The sequence below is a fragment of the Palaemon carinicauda genome, chromosome 15 (genome assembly GCF_036898095.1).
Source record: "Palaemon carinicauda isolate YSFRI2023 chromosome 15, ASM3689809v2, whole genome shotgun sequence".
Lineage (NCBI taxonomy): Eukaryota > Metazoa > Arthropoda > Malacostraca > Decapoda > Palaemonidae > Palaemon > Palaemon carinicauda.
The window spans coordinates 8,964,408-8,986,957 of NC_090739.1; the positions used below are offsets into that span (position 1 = coordinate 8,964,408).

General features: G+C 43.3%; 1 long non-coding RNA gene across 2 annotated transcripts in view; it reads left to right on the forward strand.

Annotated features, from left to right (window-relative positions):
- Positions 1-3,718: 3,718 nt before the first annotated feature.
- The window catches only part of LOC137654479 (uncharacterized), a 47,377-nt gene continuing 28,545 nt past the window's right edge, over positions 3,719-22,550 (forward strand). For both annotated transcript variants that reach the window (XR_011046639.1, XR_011046638.1), the window contains exon 1: positions 3,719-3,807. This is a non-coding gene — a long non-coding RNA (uncharacterized lncRNA). The remainder of the gene's footprint in view (positions 3,808-22,550) is intronic.

Below are 22,550 nucleotides of genomic sequence, written 5' to 3' on the forward strand. Positions count from 1 at the left end.
TAAATATTGATTACCAATGAGGTATTAACTGACGCAGACCTTTAAATGAAGCGCTATGTGTTCAATGATGCTATTTATAGTAAAGATGGTTACACCGACGAGGTTAGGAAACTTCGCAGCAGACTGATTTACAGGTAAGCCTTTTGAGAAAAATGTGATTTTCTACTATATCAAACTGTGTTTTTCATTCATTTTGTCAATGAAGCCTCACGAACATCGAATTTAAATTTTATAAGTGAAGATTTCCATATCATCATCGTCTCCTCCTACGCCTATTGACACAAAGGGCCTCAGTTAGATTTCGCCAGTCGTCTCTATCTTGACCTTTTAAATCAATACTTCTCCACTCATCATCTCCTACTTCACGCTTCATAATCCTCAGCCATGTAGGCGTGTGTCTTCCGACTCTTCTAGTGACTTGTTGAGCCCAGTTAAAAGTTTTGCATGTATCAAATTCAATGAAGTATTCATATTTTATTAATGGTGGATGGCATTTCAAAAGGCTTAATGCGGAAAAGGTTAAATGGGAGTGTTGGTATTAATCCATCATTTTCTCTCCATATTATTATTGTTATTGTTGTTGTTATTGTTATTATACTTGCTAAGCTACAACCCTTGTTGGAAAAGCAGGATGCCATAAGGCCAGGGGCCCCAAAAGGGAAAATAACCCAGTGAAGAAAGGAAGCATAGAAAAATAAAATATTTTAAGAACAGTAACAGCACTTAAAATAAATATTTCTTATATAAACTATAAAAACTAACAAAAAAAAAAGAGGAAGAGAAATATGAGATAGAATAATTCTATTAAAGTGAATAGTAGCTGTGGTTAGCAGACAGAAATTACATATATTTAAACTTGAGAATATCAAATAGCCAAATAGAGAAAATTTTACAAGATTTTTTTTTCTTTTTTTTCCTTTTTGCTCATCATGAACATTCCTTAGGAATATATCCATTTCCCTTCAAATTTCCACGTCCCCTGTAACTAATGCCCCTCAATTCTTACGTTTTATATATATATATATATATATATATATATATATATATATATATATATATATATATATATATATATATTTATATCTTGTGGCCTACGTCCTAAACCTTGTAAAAAATAAATCAATTATCTTACCTACATCTTTGTTCCTATTTGCATTTGTTTTCCGGTAGTGCTTCACTATGCAAAAGATTTTGAAATGCTTTAAAGAATTTTCAAAATATTACTCTCTCAGCCCCTTCACAAAACCATCTTTTATGGTCATTTGTTCACGGTCTGTTTGTGTGATAAATACATCAGACTTCCTTTATCTATAGTGAGTTTTATTGCTTATCAAAACTCCTGTTAATCGTCCCATGAGATCATTTCACTCCCAGTTTTTCTCTTGGAAATTTAAGAAAAATTGTTTGAAGCTCAACTTTTCAGTATCGAATCTCTTCTCTTCTAATTTGTCCATCTTCATTCTATTAACACCTATCTCTCTCTCTCTCTCTCTCTCTCTCTCTCTCTCTCTCTCTCTCTCTCTCTCTCTCTCTCTGTCTCTCTCTCTCTCTCTCTCTCTCTCTCTCTCTCTCTCTCTCTCTCTCTCTCTCTCTCTCTCTCTCTCTCAACGTTTAACCTAATTCGCTCTACCCAAGAGCATATGGAGTCTCCGGGGATGGACTAAAAATTCTTTGAGACATCCAAAATCTCTCTCTCTCTCTCTCTCTCTCTCTCTCTCTCTCTCTCTCTCTCTCTCTCTTTTATTGCCGGTAGCTGCGATCTGTCTCTCTTCATTACGATCTCGCATTATCTTGACTGCTATCATCAGCATTATCATTCGGCCTTCGCTCTTTAAATCTCTCTCTCTCTCTCTCTCTCTCTCTCTCTATCTCTCTCTCTCTCTCTCTCTCTCTCTCTTGTTTTTAGTGTCTTAGATTTATTTTCCCCTTTGTTATCGTTACATAACTCGGTTTTTCGACTCTGTCTCTCTTTCTCTATTATTAATAACTTCCTCTCCCCCTACCAATGGGACAGGGAGAGACCGAGTAGTTATATGTCTGGTAATTCCACTGAACGTGACCTCATATATATATATATATATATATATATATATATATATATATATATATATATATATATATATATATATATATATATTTATATATGTATATATATATATATATATATATATATATATATATATATATATATATATATATATATATATATACCAACCCCCACTGTGGTGTCCAACCACAGCAGTGGCCTCCCCAGTAAAAACTTAAACTCATGGTCCCGGGCTGGGATCGATCTGCTACCATGTGAATGCTAGGCGAATGTGTTACCACTGTATTAGCCAGGAGGCTTTTTATTTACATTATAAGTCAGAATGAACGAAATCCTTTAAGATTTCGTCTTTAACAGGCAAATAAGGCTTTATTGTTACAAAACAATCCTTTTAAAATAGTTTTCATAATTTTATGGAACTTTTAAAAATATTATTTTAATGATATGCTAATATGAAAGTTCAGATAATCGGCATTTCGTAAGTTAGTTGAAATATACTTTTTTTCACTAGTTATCATCCCAACATTTCATAAGTTCTTGGGGTATATGTTTAATCAATTCATAATGAAAATCATGATAAATTATTTGATTCATAATCAACTCTTTTAACAATGGTATTGGTTTATAGACCTTAAGGTCACCCATGCATGACAATGACAAGGGTCAGGTCAATGCCCCCAAAATTGACCATATATACACATGATCTGAGCCCAAGCCCTGTCTTCACTCTATCTAGGGCCAGGAAGGGCAGGCAATGGCTGCTGATAATTCAGCAGGGTGAACCTCATCTCACAAGGATGGTAAGGTTGCAGACACTACAAGAACTATCGAGCTTAAGCCGATCTCGAACCAAGACCAGCATAACTCCAGACAGGGATGTGACAGAAGGTACTGTACATCTTCGGAAATATATATATATATATATATATATATATATATATATATATATATATATATATATATATATATATATATATATATATATATATATATATATATATATATATATATATATATTTCCATTGTTCTTTTAATTGTTAGTAGATGTCAATACAATCCCGGTTTCCATATATTTCTGTAAATTACGAGAAATATTAAAATAGTATGATAAACCAAAGACTTTGCTGTCCTTTGATGCTAAACAAAGGGGGTTTTCAGTCAACGTCAAATTTCTATGGATTCATACATTGCCATTTAATCTTTTAGACCCCCTATTGTATAGGAAATATTCTATATATTTCTTATCACATACGTATAATTCAATTTGTTTTTTTATATATACAAAAGTCAACTAAGAATGATATTTTATACAGTAATGTTCATTACTGGAACCTGCAACCCTTGCAGTGTTGCCAGATATGGAAATTTATCCCTAGATTTGGGGATTTTGGGTGTCTCATGGGGATATTCCGTACAAATTTCCATGAAGTAACAAAGATGAGTAAACCTTTATATTGTTGCAATTAGTTTACTTGCACTTATATGAAGTATAGTGAGTAATTTCTATATGAGTAAAGCCTACATGATCAGAAGAAAATATATTTGTGGAAATGGGGATTTTCTGGGTTGTTTTGGGGATTTTTTTGTCACGAGTTTTGGGGACTTTTTATCACGAGTTTTTGGGGATTTTTAGACTAACCCATCTGGCAACACTGCAAGGCAGCCATTTAACCCTTTAACTCTAGTCCACATCATCGATGTTGTATTTTGTAACGCCACATTACAGCGGCTATTTTGTGGAAACTCGATTTACTCATTATGTAAGTATTATCCAGATACTTTAGTTGTTGATTAGTAATATGTAAGGGCAAAATGAGAAAGAGATTTCGTATTATAATACGACCTGGCTCAGAAAAAATTAACAAAGATAACGGGTGTCTACCCCAAGCCATGAGCCATATATGGGGTAGTATAGTTTATTACGGGGAAAGGCTTTACCAATAAGTTAATAGTGTACCTTATATTGCTACTCCACTATTTCTCTATAGGGTTTAGGGTTACTCATAATTGGTTAAACTGCCAATTATTATTATTACTATTGGGTAAAGTTGTATTGTATTGTTATTAATATATTATAGGTATTATTGTTATTATTATTGTAATTGTTTGTTTTCATTTCTAGCCCTTAAGGCATTTTAATGGTGCCATGCAATTGTCGGGTTTGGGTAAAATTATAGTTCTGGTTAGGACAACATTTTAGGGTATGTCTCTCCAACTATTTATTTGTGGGGAAAATAGAGGGTTAATATATGATAGTTTAATTGCTAGCGAGTATGAAATTCGCTATAGGAAATATACGAGTGCTGGCTAGCTAGCTTGTTTTTCTCTATGTTTAATGGGGGCTGGGACATAATAACTTACATATCGGTCTATTTGAATGTGAAGTATGTTTTTAACTCAAGTCCATTGTTTACATTTGAGAGACTGAAGGGGACTTACTGCGCATGCATTTTTTATTCCATGGATTGCTGAGCTTTCTGTGCATTTACAGTGACGTATCTGTCAGGTGTTTTTGTTTTTCTTAAACCTATTAACAACTTACAAGTACTTTTTCATATGTTCCTGGATGTTGTTGTACAACAGCCATTTTTTCCCACCTTCACCTTTAGTTTTAAGTTAACCACCATCTCGTAAAGGTGTTTGGAATGGTGAACTTAAGGGAGGCCCATCAACCTATTTCGAAATTAGTGCACTTACGTTCATGTCGGTAATTGTTTATGATGGAAATGCTCTCCGTTCAGTGTAACGCTATAGTTACTCATGTGAAATTAAAAAATAACACCAAAATAGGCCACAAAGGTCCGATTCTGACATAATTTTCAGAGAAGGCTTGCACATTTTCTACTGTAAAGCTTTTTTGGGCTCGAGCCATGACGTCCTGATGGAAGGTTCCTTCAGTAGCTTCATGAGGGTATATATGACTACAGTGGATATTCCCAGAGAATTAAACCAAAGGTTTCACAGAATTCTAACTTCTGGCGCGAGTACCCTAAAGGTTTCCCTTTAGGATATCGTATATCAACAGGGGACGTATGCTTGACATGCTACATGGCTATCTGCACCCCACATAGCATTTACGCTTCGAGGGGGAAAGGTGGCAAGGTAACTGAGGAGCCGTTGCAAAGTTATCCTCCTATGTTACTGTTACGGTACCTCGCGACGTAAGCAAACGGCAGCCATAGTTGTGATTTACCTTTTCATAATGGAAGGATTTATTTGTGATTTACTTTTAGTTTGTGACCTGGGAAGCGGGTGTCCGGCTAGCGGTTATGACCTGGGAAGGGGGATCTGGGGGGTTTGCCCCCCGGCTAGGGTTTGTGACCTGGGAAGGGGCCGGGGCGGCTTGCCCCCCGCCTAGGGTTTGTGACGTGGGAACTACTTGGTTAGGTGGGTTTGTTAGGTTCTGTACCCTATAACAAATCTCAAAAGTTAAACAATCACGTTTTGGCCTATTTTCAACTATTTGCATGAACCATATATTTTTTCAACTGGTTATCTTGGGCTTAATTTGCATTTCTGACCATTATTATTGTTACAAATCACACGTTTATGATACTTCCCCACCCTAAAAAACCCGGTTTCCCACTGGGCTCCCCCATAATTGTCTTTATATAAGGGGACCCAAAAACTCATGAACGGGTGGTTTGCCCCAATAAGCATGGTCAGAAATGCATAAAACACAAGATAGCGAGTAGGAAAAATGTATGGTTCATGTATTTGGCTAGAAATTAAAGTATCATATATTTACCAAATAGAGGTCATTTTCAAAGATGACGTGAGTTTTCCTATGGGAAAAAGAATTGTATTAGGCTAAATATATACCATTTCATCCAATTACATGAACCATATATTTTTACAATTGGTTATCTAGCATTTTCTGGCCATTATTATTACAGCAAATCACCTTTTTTTTTTTTTTTCTTTTTTTTTTTTCTTTTTTTTTTTTTCTTTTTTTTTTGAGGGGGGGGGTGACATTTCCCCACCCAAAAAAAACCCCAGTTTCCTACTGGTGTCCCCCATAATTCTCGTTGTCTTTATATAAGGGGGTACAAAAACTTATAAACAGGTTGTTTGTCCCAGTAATTACGGTCAGAAATGGGAAACATTGACTAAATACCTTGGGAGTTGGTGGTTTTACATAATGTTATGTTAGAAGGGTCCTTCCAACTGTGCTACAGGATTTATTAGGCTTGAACAATAAAAGATAGATTTTTTCCATCATACTTAACTGTTTTACATAAGCTAATTATCCTTAATGAGTTCATTATTAAGAGTAATGCCCTTCTAGTTTCAGTACCTGATTCATACGGTTTGATGAATGAATGAGTAATGCCCTTCTAGATTTGGTACCTGAATCATTGGGTTAGACGAATGAATGAAAGAAAACAAGCTCATGTTATTAATTTTCTTTTTTTCATTTTCAGGGGTAAAGGAAGAAATTCATTAAATATCTGAATAAGTTTTTGTATCTTAAGTGTTATATTGTGAAATATTGCACTAGGTATTAAACCTCCAAAACTTATGAGCAAAACAGGATATGAATATTAGTGTCGTGCTATTTTGATAATGTTGTTCTTGAATTATCGGGCTAAAGATTGTGTGAAAGCCGCTAAAATGTGAAACGCCGTAATAAAATAATGATTCACGTACAATAAACACAACAACAAACTAGCCAGCAAAGATAGTCCAACAGCTACCAGTAAAGACAGATACTCATGTGAAGCAAAACATAATTTGAAAGGAACTTTCATTGTGTACATGACCTGACTTTCTCCTAGTACAGTTGGCTTCAAGGACTTAAAGTATTTCATATCACGGCAATGTATCTAAGATATCTGAAATCTCCATGATGTATCCCTAGTAATCCCCCTGACACCAGAAACAGTTTCAGAATGACTAATATTAATGAAGTTATTGTATCCTTATAATTATGGCAATAAAACCCACTGATGTGTTCCGTAACCGAAATACAAACCTTAGCTATTTACATTGGGTTTACATTTGGTGTAGCTGAAATTGACGAGCCAATAGAATTTTAACGAGGGTTAACTATCCCCGCGCTAGTTAGCAAGGGGGTAGGGGAAGGGGTAGCTTGCTAACCCCCCCCCCACACACACACCAGTGAGTTCCCTCACTTCACTTTTGGCTCGGACGATGTGCAGACGTGTCTGTCTCTCGTCCTCGCTTTTGATAGCCTTTATCTTTTTTTGCTTTTCCTCAGACTTGTGTGTTTGGAAGTTGGCCTCGCCCTTTATCACTATCATGCGCAAGTGCCCTGGACTCTGGCCGCCCCTGTGGTACCTTCATGTTGGCGGTCGAAACGGATCCCCACACCCTTTGCCCGCAGTGTCGAGGTCAACGGTGTGATAAGGAATTAACTAGTGAGTGCAGGGAGTGGTCTACCTCCCAGTGGGAGAGGTTTGCCCAGCGGCATAAGAAGAAGTCCAAGAGAGACCTTTCTCCTTCAAGGGTTGCCTTGAAAGAGGAAGGCTCCAGGGACTCTTCTTCCGCCGCCCAAACCTCCTCCGAAGCTCCCACTCGGCCGGCCTCTCGTGAGAGACCGCCGAGTGGTAGCGTAGACCCTTTTCTGTTTCCCGATCTCGGGGTGCGGGAGAGGGCGTCGCCTCCCATAGCGGGGCGGCTCCCCCTCCTCCTCCGGGGGAGGATTTTGATTCTCATTATGATGACCCTAATGCCGTGTCTAATGATGATCTCTTTCAGCTGTGGCTTCCTTGGGGCTTAAGGGCTTGCCCTCCAAAGAAGCCCTGTTTGACCTTATCCAGTTGGGGGCCGCTGTCAAACAGTCGCCAGTGATAGCAGAGGTAGACCCTCTGTTTATTGTCGACGTGGTTGTGGTAGAGGCTTCCGACGGGTCTGGTCAAACCTCTGCTGTGGCTGATATTGCGGACGTTGCTGAAGGCCCTCCTCCCCCTTCCGAACATCCTTCGAATGGGAAGGTGGGTCCCACGGTCTCTCCTGCGGGTACGCCCCCCCCTCGGGGGAGCGCACTGACAGAGACTCCTCTTCGGAGGACCGACGATCCTGATGACCTCCCTCGTGGCCGCCTTCGCCGTAAGGCTCGTCGTCCTCTTCGCAGCAGGGGCCTCCCGTCTCCCTATAAGGGAGTCAAGAGGCGCCTCTTCGAGTCGTCACCACCTCCTTCCTCTGATGAGGACACGCCTCATCGGGAGCAGACCGTAGCAGCCACGTCCTTGGACCTCTCCGGTGATCGCTCGCGATCTCCTACGCCTACCAGACCTTCCACCTCTGGCGCAGATGCGCAACAGGCGCCTTCTAATCTCGTCATTCGACGGGCAACAGTCCCTTTGGGGCAAAGGAATGTCTTCCACAGTATGGGGGCTTCCCTTGCGCGTCATGGTTACCCTGTGCGCCCAGTAGCGCGTAAGCGCTCTCCAGAGTTGTACCCACCTGACTCGCCGCGCCAGCGCTCACCTGCTCGTCAACGTTCGCCTGCTCGCCAGCGCTCTTCTGATCGTCAGCGCTCTTCTGATCGTCAGCTCTCTCCTGCTCGCCAGCGCTCTCTTGCTCGTCAGCTCTCTCTTGCTCGTCAGCTCTCTCTTGCTCGCCAGCGCTCTCCTGCTCGCCAGCGCTCTCCTGCTCGCCAGCGCTCTCCTGCTCGCTAGCGCTCCTGTTAGCAGTCAACACCCTCCTGTTCCTGTTGCGCGCCCAGCGCGCCAACGGTCTCCTGAGAGCACACGATCTCCTGCTCGTCAGCGCCAGGGCTGCCGAAACGTGGAATTTACGTCATCGATACGGCTAATCTGCTCCACATCTTGATCAAGTGTGGAATGTGGAATCCGAGTGTTAATAAATTCCACACTTTGTAAAGAGATGATGTATGTCGATTAAAATGTAATAAAAAGTAATAATTATGAGTGTTTTATTATTTATTTTTCCCGTGATATCTATATAAAAATTACAATAATTGTAAAGTCTATGAAAGTGTGGATGCTATAGGACTAGGAGGCTCATTGGAGTTCAGCCCTTGATGTTGCCGACTCACTGAAAGACTGATTCTTGAATCAGTATTGTGGAGTTGCCTAGTGTGGAGAATCCGGCAGCCCTGGTCAGCGCGCACCTGCGCACCTTGTTCCTGATGCGCGCCAACGCTCGCCCACGCGCCCTAGATCTTCGGATCTGGACGCAGGCAAGGACCTGACTCCTCCTCGCCCACGCGTTCCTGTTCGTCCATCTTCACCTGCGCAACAGCACGCACTTCAAGAGTGCCTGCGGGCCCACGCGCCTTCATATCCTGAGCCCGTCTGCGAGCGTTCGCCTTTGCGCGTCGCCGCGTTACCTGATCCTGCGCCCCAGCAGTCTACGCGTCGACACCCTCCTGCGCGTCAGCGATCTCCTGAGCGCCCACGCGATCCATCGCCTGTGCGCAAGCGCTCTCCTACGCGCCAACGCCACCTTGACCTAGATCGCCATAAGTCTCCTACGCGCACACTCGCCAAATCGCCTGTGCGCGGTTGTTCGCTTGCGCGTACTACGCGCCATCGCGCCATCGCTCGCCGACTCGCCACAGATCTCCAGGACGCCATCGATCTCCTGTGCCTTGCCGTTCTCCTGAGCAACAGCGATCTCCGCTTCCCTCAAGGAGATACTTTCTATGTGTCCATTAAATGTATGGAAAGTGCATAAGGTTCCTGGAACTTCAATGATTATACTTACTTTCCAGGATGCTGATGTACCTTTCCATATTTTTATTGAAAATGAAAGGATTAAAGTTCGGCCTTTCAAACAAAAGCCCCTGCAATGTTTTAATTGTTTTAAATTTGGACACCCATCCAAAGTTTGCAAAAATGGAAAAATGTGTGGTATTTGCTCCAAAACTTATCATGGAGAATGTGCACTTGAGGCCAGGTGTTCAAATTGCAATTTGAATCATAAATCAACTGATAGGAGATGCGAACTGTATAAGTTGGAGGAAGCTGCCCTAAACAAATCAAGTTTAGAACACATAAGTGTGGGACATGCAAAAAGACTGTTGAATAAATCAACCAGCTATGCAAAGGCCTTAAAATCAAAGGTAAATTTACCACAGGAGACATCAACCCCACCTAGCACTGCCAGTAATCCTAAGAAAAGAAATACAACCTCTGATAATAAAGTACTGCATGACAAGGTAATCATATTGCCTTCTGAGGCTCTGCCCAGTGTATTAAAAATGGGTCATTGCCCAGTTCTGTACAGCCTTCGTTCCCCATTACCAACAATAGTACTAACCTCTCTCAGGCCATGTCCTTGCCTGATTTGATGGAGATGCCACCTGACACCAAGTTACCAGGTGCACCTGTATTGGGGAAGGTGCAAAAACCTGGTAGCTCAAAACCTACTAATCAAAAAAGAGAGAGACCTCCATCTCTCTCGCCCCCTTCCATAAGAAATATCAAAATTACGACGTCAAATAAATATTTCTGATCTGGAAGTCAATTTAAATAAATCAGAAATTCAAGTGGAGGTCCACCAACCTCCTCAACAATCAGATCAAAAAGACAAAAAGAAAATCATAAATGCTAAACCCAATCTATCAAGACCCTCTTTAATAAAACCAGCTAAAAATAGTGTTAGATCAAAAACTGCTATTGGGAAGACTCCATCCAAGGGGTCTACCAAACTATAAACCATAGTTTATTCCTCCATTTTGCAATGGAATTGTCAGGGTTTAAGGGCCAAATATGAAGAACTTAAGCTCCTTATTCATGAGCATTCCCCATAATTATTTGTCTACAGGAGAGCAAACTTGATCATAATACCCCTTGTCCTCGCGAATATATTAGTTATAGGACACCATATGATCACCAAGTGGGGAGCCATGGTGGAAGTCTCATATACGTTCGTCGAGAGGTTCCCCAAGTTTCTCTGTCTATTCATACACCTCTGCAGGCAGTGGTTGTACAGATTGACATAGGGCGAAAATATACAATTTGTTCTCTGTACTTGCCTCCAAATGATAACATTTTGTATGATAACTTAGTGGAGGTGATTCAACAACTCCCTCAACCTTTTCTTTTACTTGGAGATTTGAATGGTAGACATCCTTTGTGGGGTGATGTTTTAGCAAACACGAGGGGAAATATCATATCATCAATTGTGGAAAATGAAGATGTGGGACTCCTTAATACAGGAGAGCCCACACACTTTCATGTCCAGACAGGTACCTTGTCATGTATTGACCTATGAATCGTAAGCTCTAATTGCCTACTCGACTTCGATTGGAGGACATTAGATGATTGGCATACTAGTGATCATGCACCAATCATTATAAACACCAACAATGGTCCACCTATACAGAGATCGCCACGATGGAATCTTGAGAAGGCGGACTGGGAAAAATTTCGTGAGCTAAGCGAAATTGAGGGGGACGCTGAACAGGTTGAAAATATCGATGATGCCATAGACTTACTGAATGGAACTCTCCATACAGCAGGAGTCAATTCAATTCCCAAAACAACAGGGTTATTCAAACGACGACCAGTCCCGTGGTAGTCTTCAGAACTAACTGCCCTCCACAGAGCCACAAGAAGATCTCTAACACGATTGCGTAGACTTCGAACTGATGAGAATTTAATTATGTACAGTGAGCCCTCGTTTATCGCGGTAGATAGGTTCCAGACCCGACCGCGATAGGTGAAAATCCGCGAAGTAGTGACACCATATTTACGTATTTATTTAACATGTATATTCAGACTTTTAATACCTTCCCTTGTACGTAGTACTGTTAACAAACTACCCTTTAATGTACAGAACACTTAATGCATGTACTACAGTACCCTAAACTAAAACAGGCACAAATATTAAAGGCGATTTTATATCATGCGTTTAAAAACAAAAGTACACGCTTTCTTAATGTGCAATTAACTATTTAAAGAATAGCAATTTTCTAGAATAAAATGATGTTTCCCAAAAAATAGTGGTTTGCTGATGAAATCGGATGCCGTATTTTTAGCAACGATTGAAATGGATGTAAACTCGGCATAATTTTTTCGTTTCGTATTTAATTGACACTAAGAAAACTAATTTTAGTTTCTTCATCTATATGTAAGTATTGTATAACACGAAGAGAGAGAGAGAGAGAGTGAGTGAGTGAGTGAGTGAGTGAGTGAGTGAGTGAGTGAGTGAGTGAGTGAGTGAGTGAGTGAGTGTTGTTTTACGTACGTAAATGTAAATTTTAAACAAAAAAAATAGCCCCATTTCATATAAAATAGGTTATTACAAATATTTTACTTTATCATATTACAGTAGTCTGTATAATACTGTAAAGTTCAGTACAGTATGTTGTTGTTATAGTCGTGGCGATGAAATTCTCACGAAATAAAAACACTACATTCAATTACAACAGCTGATTCTCTCTCTCTCTCTCTCTCTCTCTCTCTCTCTCTCTCTCTCTCTCTTCGTGTTATACAATACTTACATATAGATGAAGAAACTAAAATTAGTTTTCTTAGTGTCAATTAAATACGAAACGAAAAAATTATGCCGAGTTTACATCCATTTCAATCGTTGCTAAAAATACGGCATCCGATTTCATCAGCAAACCACTATTTTTTGGGAAACATAATTTTATTCTAGAAAATTGCTACTCTTTAAATAGTTAATTGCACATTAAGAAAGCGTGTACTTTTGTTTTTAAATTTCGGGTGTGTTTTAAAAATCGAGTATTGTTGACTTCTTTTTGTTTTACTTTAGGCTGTGATTAGATCAGCTGACGTCTGGCTGCCGCTCTTGAGAGTGTACGAATACACTAACAAAGTATCGTTTATACCATTTCTTAACTTATTCAAACCGTCAATACAGTTGATATTACATAAGCACCAATGTGTTATAACCTATCAAATTTTTTTGTTTATTACATTTAAAACAACACACATACACACACTCTCTCTCTCTCTCTCTCTCTCTCTCTCTCTCTCTCTCTCTCTCTCTCTCTCTCTCTCTCTCTCTCTCTCTCTCTGTGGGCTACTTTTCACTACCTCCCATTCCTTACCCCTCTCTATCTTTCTAACAAATTTTATCTTTGTTGCTCCTCAAAGTTTCATTTATATTGAAAATCAATCATGATTCAATTTTCCTTACTTTCTCCAATCTCGCACCATCGGTCACATCGCGGTATTTTCGAAATTTCCGGAAAATCCGCGATATATGCATATACATGGGTTATGAAAAAAATCCGCGAAGTGGTGAATCCGTGATGGTCGAACCGCGAAGTAGCGAGGGATCACTGTACAAGAAATGTAGAGCACAGTTCCGTCGTGCCATGAAAGAAGCAAGGCGCCAGTCATGGATGTCTTTTGTTTCCTCCATTAACAGTAGAACACCACCATCTGCTGTGTGGAGGAAAGTAAAAAAGATAGCTGGCAAATTCACCCCCAACCCACCACCAGTGTTGAGGGTGAATGGTCAGTATGTAACTGAAGCAAATGATGTTAGCAATGCCCTGGCTAATCATTTTTCAAATGTATCCAGCAAGTGTGTAGGAGCCCCTGGTCACCAGTATAGGAGCGTTGAGGAAAAGAAAATTTTAAATTTTTCAACAAGAAGGGAAGAGTCGTATAATTCTCCTTTCACTGAAAGAGAATTTGATTCCGCACTTGCTCATTGCAATGATATAGCCCCTGGACCTGATGGAATTCCATATGCAATGATTAAACATGTACATTTTAATACAAAGCTATTCATTTTAAGCATTATTAATAGAATATGGCATGATCATAGTTACCCAAGTGTTTGGGAACTAGCCATTATTTTAGCCTTTTTAAAACCCGGTAAAGACAAGTTTTTAGCAGCAAACTGTCGTCATATTGCATTGACATCTTGTTTATGTAAAATCATGGAGAAGATGGTCAATGCAAGGCTGATATGGTACCTTGAAAAGAAAGGTATTTTATCACCGATTCAATGTGGATTCAGAAAAATGCACTCAACGACTGATGTGTTGATACGACTTGAGTCATCTATTTGTGAAGCCTTTGCTTCCAAACAGCACCATGTTACAGTATTTTTTGACCTTGAAAAGGCATATGATACCACATGGAGATATGGTATACTTAAAACCATTCATGAAATCGGATTGAGAGGAGAGCTGCCACTATTTATTAAGGCATTTCTTTCACATAGAGTTTTTCAAGTGAGAGTTGGGGAAACTCTATCAGAGAGTAGGTGCCAGGAAGAAGGAGTTCCTCAGGGTAGTGTGCTGAGTGTAACCCTTTTTGCACTAGCGATTAATGGGATATCCTCAGCAATTCCCCAGGATGTTCTCTCAACATTATTTGTGGATGATCTCTCCATTTCATTTGCTGGAGCCAGAATGGCAATGGTTGAGAGAAAAATCCAACTCTCTATCGATAAAATTATCCAGTGGGCTGACATGAATGGATTTAAGTTCTCGACAAGTAAAACTACCATTGTCCATTTTTGTCGTATCCGGGGAGTACATCCAGACCCGGATATATACATTAAATGTCACCGGATACCATGTGCAAGTGAAGCTAAATTTTTAGGTTTGATATTTGATTGTAGGGTTACATGGGTTCCTCACTTACAAGCGTTAAAAGCTAAATGTGTTGAAGCTCTGAATATCTTGAAAGTATTGTCCCATACATCATGGGGGGCAGACCGCAATACTATTTTAAAATTATACAAGGCCTTGATTTTTTCCAAAATTAGTTATGGATGTGAAATATATTCTTCAGCTACCCCAAGCCGGTTAAAAATATTAGACTCGATACATCATGCAGGTATTAGATTGTCTACAGGAGCTTTTAAAACCTCGCCTATCCCAAGTCTCCTTGTTGATGCTGGAGAGTTACCTCTAGACCTTTACCGAATGTCTTCCATTATTCGGTATTGGTTTAGATTGCAAAGACTCCCTAACTCTCTAGCCTTTCAGACTGCAAGCCTTGTAAGACACGCATCATACTTTGAGTTGCACCCAAAATCTCCTCAACCTTATGGCTTTTGGGTGAAACGATTATTAAATAGTCTGGATATAATTAGAAATAAGGTACTTCCATTCAATGTATCATCAACGCCTCCTTGGAAGTTACCAGAGATATCTTTTTGTAAATATTTTATTGGAGATAAGAAGAATATGTCAGACCTAGAAGCCAGGTCTCTTTTTTTAATGAACATGTTAAAGAACATAGAGGATCAACTTTTATCTATACTGATGGCTCCAAATCTGATGCTGGCGTTGGATTTGGAGTACATAGTAATGGTTTTAATTGTAGAGGTGCACTTCCTCTGACCGCTTCCATATTTACTGCCGAACTGTATGGCATATTAACCGCTATTGAGAAAATAGCATTGGAGAAGGAGGGTAATTTTACAATTTTTAGTGATGCAAGGAGTGTCCTTAAAGCTATAGAAGTTTTTAATTCTAATAACCCTCTAGTTTTAAAGATTTTAGAATGGCTTTTTATTATTGGACGGAGAGGTATAACAGTTCAATTTTGTTGGGTTCCGGCACATGTAGGTGTGTCTGGGAATGAGAAGGCAGATTCACTGGCTAAGAAGGCTGCATCCGAGTTGATGCCAAAAAGGTATCCCATTCCCTGTAATGATTTCTTACCTGACATCAAGAAATTGGTTTGCAATAAATGGCAACAGCAATGGGATAGCCAAGATGGGAATAAAATGCGAGAGGTAACAAATGTCATATCTCCTTGGAGGTATAATATGATGCCCCGAAAATGGGAGACGTCTCTTTGTCGTCTCCGTATTGGTCACACTCGGTTGACACACGAGTTTCTGCTGAAGGGCCAACACCAACCGTATTGTGACGACTGTTTAGTACCTCTAACAGTGAGGCATTTGTTGACCGAATGCCCCAATTATAACATCTTAAGGAATAGATATTTGTTTGAGGCTCGAGGTGAGGGTGGCAGGTTCATCCTTGCCAAGATTCTTGGAAATGATGTGTCCTACTATGCAATTGGCATAATTAGATTTATTTCAGAAGCAGGTCTTCTGAAAACTATTTAACTTTTATGACATTCAACTTTTATGATTTTAATTGAATACTCTTTTATTTTTTATTTTTTTTTTAAATTTTTTATTTTTGTATACATAAATTAAATGTTACTGGCGTCAATGACCTCAGATGTCAGGATGCCTGAAAACTTTAGATCAATCAATCAATCAATCCGCTTCCCTCACACGCTTTTTCACCTGCGCGGCCGCGCATTCCTTCACCTGCGCGCCAACGCGTCCCCTCGCCAACGCGACCGCGCTCCAACAGCCTCTTGCGCACGATTCCTCGAATCCTTCTCCGCGTGAACGCCAGCGCGAACCCTGTTCTTGCCGGGTTCCGCAGCTCGTGCCTGCGGCATGGACGCGTGCTTCCAGATCGCCGTCAGGATCGCCACCACTCAAGCGCAGGGTCAGGCGATCCCCATCCCTCCAGCGGGAATTACGGACACTGCGTATGTATCTCGTCAGTCTTGGTTTGGTCATCTGATGAGAGTGGTGGTGCAGGCTATGAAGCCAGCCCTCGCCGATCTGGGACTCAAGCCAAGGACAGACTCGCCCCCACTGAAGAGAAGGAGAGGAGTGGACTTCGTGGTGACTTCTCCCAGGGAGAAGTTGGCTCCTAAGAGGTCCGTCAGGAAGGCTCCATCCCCTTCGCAGTCATTTTCTCCTTCTCCTGTGGACGAGGCCTTTCCGTCCTCAGGAGAGTCCAGCGAGGCGGGGACCTCTCCCTCGGCACCAAGGGGAGAGACCCCTCCTCGAGGAGGAGAAGCGACTCGCGTGGAAGGTACCTTCCAGATCTCTTTGCTGGAGTCCTTTATCCCGCCCAGGAGGGAACCCAAGGACTCAAAGACAATTCCGAAGTCGTCTTCACGGATTCGTCAGGAGCCAACCAGACCCTGGGAGAACGTCCACGTGTCTCCCCAAGAAGAGCCTCTGGGAACGGGAGACTTAGCTGCCAGTCCACAGGGAGGAGAGCAGCATGAGTCTGAGCACGCCTTCTGGCAGGTCTTGAATCTGATGAGGCAGCTCAACAGGTTCAAGGACCCGGAGATTGCCCCTCGTGAAGGCAAGGACACGGTCCTGGACCAGGTCTATGGTACTCAGAAGCCCCCGAAGGCCAGCGCGGCTTTGCCCTGGTTCCAGGGGGTGAAGAGTGCCAGAGACAAGGTCGACGCTCAGCTCTCAGACCTCGCCTCCTCCAGCCGTTCCTCTGCCGGGAACAGACTCCTCCCACCTCCTCATTTACAGCAGAGGAGGTATTTTGAGATCATGGAGTCCAGCCTAGCTCTTCCCCTCCACCACTCGGTGGAAGAGCTTACAAGGGGGTTCCGCTTGAGAAGCTCTCCGCCCGGCAGGTGACATTCTCGGCGTCGGAGATCCTGATCCAGGAGGTCGCGAAGTGTGCCTTGCAGGCCACTTCGTGGCTGGATGTCTGGCTGGGTTCTCTGGGCATCCTATTGCGCTCCGAGGACTTGTCTAAGGAGAGCAATAGGAAGGCCCTGGAGACCTTCCTCCTCTCGGGCACTCGCTCCACCGAGTTCCTGGCCCACCAGGTTACCAACCTGTGGGCCAATTCGGTGTTGAAGCGTCGTGATGTGGTGACCGAGAAGTTCCACCCGAAGGTCCCCGCCGTGGATGTCTGCAGGCTCAGACACTCCTCCATCCTTGGAGGAAGCTTGTTCGAGCCCAAGGACATGGAACGCACAGCTGAGAGGTGGAGGAGGTCTAGCCAAGACTCGCTCCTCCAGAGGGCCCTCGCATCTCGGCCCTACAAGCCTCCAGCTCCGCAGCAACATCAACAGCAGCCTCGCAGGACACCGAAGCAGGCTCCGGCAGCTAAGACGAAGGTGTCTAAGCCTCAGCCCTTTCCTGTCAAGGACAAGAGGGGCGGTAAGTCCTCCAGGGGAGGCAAAACTCCTAGAGGGAGCGGCCGTGGCCGTAAACGCTAGGAGTGGCAGTTCCCCCACGTGTCCACCTGTGGGGGGATGCCTATAAAGTTGCGTGCACAGGTGGCAGCAACATGGGGCCGATTCTTGGACGGTCTCCGTGATCGGCCAAGGTTATCGCATCCCATTCACGACATCTCAACCTCCCCTGACAGCGAATCCAGTGTCATTGAGCTCCTATGCCATGGGATCGGCAAAGGGGCTAGCCCTTTGGGCAGAAGTTGAGACCATGCTCAAGAAGGATGCTCTCCAGGAGGTCGTCGACGGCTCCCCAGGCTGCTTCAGTCGACTCTTTCTTGTAAAGAAGGCGTCTGGAGGCTGGAGACCCGTCATCGACCTCTCAGTTCTGAACAAGTTTGTCAAGCAAACTCCGTTCAGCATGGAGGCAGCGGACACGGTCAGACTTGCAGTGAGACCACAAGACTTCATGTGTACACTGGATCTGAAGGACGCGTACTTCCAGATCGCAATCCATCCGTCTTCCAGGAAGTACTTGAGATTCAGCCTAGACAGCAAGACCTACCTGTTCAAGGTACTGTGCTTCGGTCTCTCCACAGCACCTCAGGTATTCACCAGAGTGTTTACCCTGATTTCGTCATGGGCGCACAGGAACGGCATCCGTCTCCTCCGATATCTGGACGACTGGCTGATCCTGGCAGACTCGGAGTCGACCCTTCTTCGGCACCGAGACAGGCTTCTGGGACTTTGCCAAGATCTAGGGATCATGGTAAATCTCGAGAAGTCCTCTCTGCAGCCGTCCCAGCGACTGGTTTATCTAGGCATGTTATTAGACACCAATCTCCACAAAGCCTTTCCATCAGACGACAGGATAGCAAGGCTGAGGAGGGTGGCAGAACCCTTTCTCAGGCGGGAAGAGCTTCCAGCCCAATCATGGTTGCGTCTTTTAAGTCACCTAGCCTCCCTGGCCCGTCTGGTCCCGAACAGCCGTCTCAGGATGAGATCCCTCCAGTGGCGGCTCAAGTCCCGGTGGAGTCAGGGCTCCGATTCCCCGGACACTCTGGTCCCGATAGGACCCACGGAACAGGCGGACCTGCGGTGGTGGTTGATCGACTAGAACCTACGAAAGGGAGTGGATCTTCTCGTCCTTCCCCCGGATTTGACGCTGTTTTCGGACGCGTAAAAAGAATGGTCGGGGGCCCACATTCTGAACCAGAGGATCTCAGGCCTTTGGTCAGAATCAGAAAAGTACCTGCACATCAACCTGCTAGAGATGAAGGCCGTTTATCTGGCTCTTCAACAGTTCCAACGGACCCTGGCGGGCCACTCCGTGGTGGTGATGAGCGACAACAACACGGTAGTGGCTTTTAGCAACAAGCAGGGAGGTACTTTTTCACAACAGCTATCCCATCTTGCGGTAGAGATACTGAGGTGGACCGAAGTCCACTCGATAACACTATTAGCTCGCTTCATTCCTGGCAAGAGGAATGTGCTCGCCGACAGTCTGAGCAGGGCTTCGCCGATAATGAGTACCGAGTGGTCTTTGGATCCTCAGATAGCCAACAAAGTCTTGACTTTGTGGGGTTCCCCGACGGTGGACCTGTTCGTGACAGCCTTGAATTTCAAGCTGCCTCTGTACTGCTCCCCAGTCCCGGACCCCAAGGCCCTCTGGCAAGATGCTTTCCAACAACGGTGGGACAACATCGACATGTACGCCTTCCCACCGTTCTGTCTGATGAGAAGGGTGCTTAACAGGACCAGACTATCGGTCAACCTGTATGACCCTGATAGCTCCGCTATGGCATCACGCGGAATGGTTCCCGGACCTTCTGCAGCTCCTGACGGAGCCTCCGAGAGAACTTCCCCCCACGACACGAGCTACTCAGACAACCACATTGCAACATCTTCCACAAAGGCATAACCTCGCTTCGGCTTCACGCCTGGAGACTATCCAGCGTCTCCTCACGGAGAGAGGCTTTTCGCAACAGGTTGCGGAGAGAATGTCTCGTCACCTGCGAAAGTCCTCTGCGGGAGTCTACGAGGTGGAGTGGAGAGTCTTCTGTGGTTGGTGTCGTGGGAGGGGTATCTCTCCACTCGATGCCACTACAGTATTCAAGCAATAACGGAGTTTCTCGTTTATTTGCGGGAGGAAATGCGCTTTTCGGTCTCGGCGGTGAAAGGCTATCGCTCGGCCTTAAGCCTGGCTTTTAGGCTGAAAGGAGTGGACATTTCTTCCTCGCTAGAACTCTCTCTACTCATACGTAGCTATGAGCTTACCTGCCCTCAGTCGGAAGTGAGACCTCCTCCATGGAACGTGGTTCAGGTTCTCAAGGCTCTTAAGAGACCTCCCTTCGAACCATTACGCCAGGCCTCTGATTGCCACCTGACTTGGAAGACGGCTTTCCTACTCGTGTTGGCCTCTGCCAAACGAGTTAGTGAACTTCATGGTCTCTCGTACGACATCGCCCATTCAAGGGGATGGGGGGAGATAACGTTCAGGTTCGTCCCTGAGTTTGTTGACAAGACTCAGAACCCTGGAGTGCCGGACCCATGGTTCGACTCCTTCAGGGTCACGAGTCTCCGTTCTGTAACAAGTGAACCAGACCATCTGCTATTATGCCCAGTGAGGAGTCTGAGGCGTTACTTGAAGAGGACAGCTGCAGTTCGTCCCCGCGTGCAAGCATTGTTTGTAAGCACAGGCAGGACGAAGAGGAGGGTCACCAAGAACACCATCTCGGCTTGGATTCGAAGGGTCATCCACCACGCCTTGAATCCTGACCCTCCACCGTCACGTCGCCCTAGGGCACACGATGTCAGGGGCATCGCTACGTCCCTGGTCTTCAAGAAAAACTTCTCTGTGACGCAGGTGCTACAAGCTGGGGTCTGAAAGCGTCAACGACCTTCACAGCCCACCACAGTACCTGCAGGACGTGACCCACAGGAGCCTCGATACCTTTTCTATCGGCCCTGTGGTGGCTGCACAACAGCTGGTCTAACCTCAGGCTCCTTAATGGACAAGTAGCAGAAGGTTGAGGGCGTTGTTACCCGGTTTTAGTCTGCGTGAATGAAAGAAAGAGTATGTCTGGCCCTTACTTCTTTCTTCATCCTCCCCTCTCTTGGGGAAAGCAGCATCCTGGTCTCCGCATAGCTGACCTCAACCTCTGCAGGTAAACCATGCTTTTTTGTGTTCCTAGTATTGAGTTAATACTGTCGCGTCCCCTATACCCTGACGAGGTGGTAATGGGAACGTCCTAGCCTAGATTCCCATCTAAAGGACTCCAGGTCAATTTCCTAGGACGAGTCACACACTATTCCTCCACACACAAATTATGTAGGCCCCACGTTCCTTGCGGAGCAAGGAACTTGTGAGGCGCAGGGACTCCTTTTCTTGAGTGCTACTCACTCGGATTCTGAGTCCCCGGGGTAAAGCCAAAGCCAGTATGGCTGGGGATTTTCCACCCTTCCTAAGGGGTAAGTCACCCAATGTAAATAGCGTGGTTTGTATTTCGGTTACGGAACAAATGACAAATTCGGAGATAATTTGTATTTTTCCTAACCATACAAACCTTAGCTATTTACACATATTTGCCCGCCAACCCTGTCCCCCAAGACAAGTCCTACCTCTAAGTGAAGTGAGACAACTCACCGGTGTGTGGGGGGGAGGGGTAGCAAGCTACCCCTTCCCCTACCCCCTTGCTAACTAGCGCGGGGGTAGTTAACCCTCGTTAAAATTTTATTGGCTCGTCAATTTCAGCTACGCCGAAAGTAAACCCAATGTAAATAGGTAAGGTTTGTATGGTTAGGAAAAATACAAATTATCTCCGAATTTATCATATTGTGCTGTTAATGCAATGTGTAGTTGACTGAATTCATGAAGGTTATGTTACAATTGAGTACTGTGCAATAGGAAGGTTAGGCTAGTTAATGAACAGGTTGATTTTATGCCCTTATTTCCTAGTTAAAGCGTAAATGGCATGAAAATTCTATTTCATAATTAGGCAAATTAATAAGTTTTATTATAAAATGTATATGGGTAGGAGGTGGAATTTCTACCAATGAGTAGTGAATAGAATTTGAAGAAATTAAGCCTGCTTAAATGTACATACGCATAAGCAAGATCTTTCGGTCATTGATTTGGAAGGTCATCATTCAGAGTTGGGCCAAGTCCAAAGCATTGGTACTTGTGCTTTCTGGGTGCCAAGTGGGTAAGGTATGGGGAGTGCAGGAATAAAGTGTTGAGTGGGCTTAGTCAGGTAGATTTGGTGTGTTCTTTGGTGCTAATAGTGCCATTTCCAAGGAAATAGGGGATATTATTAATCTGAAAGGGTATGTGAAAAAAGAAAAATGCTTTGGAATTTATATAGTTGAGTATTTTTGCTGAATTTTTTTTTAAGGGAATTCCTTAGACTATGTATCCTACAGCTATCAGGATATGCAGTGCAGTATCAATGTATAGGCTGAAAGTTATTTAGTCTTTAAAATGATCTAAGAAGGTTCTGTTATGTCTTAACTGTCTTGCAAAATGTTATAAGGCAATTGTTTATAATAAGAATAACCTAGCCGAATTTTAACATTAGTGGCTATCTTCCAATCCTACTGTAATT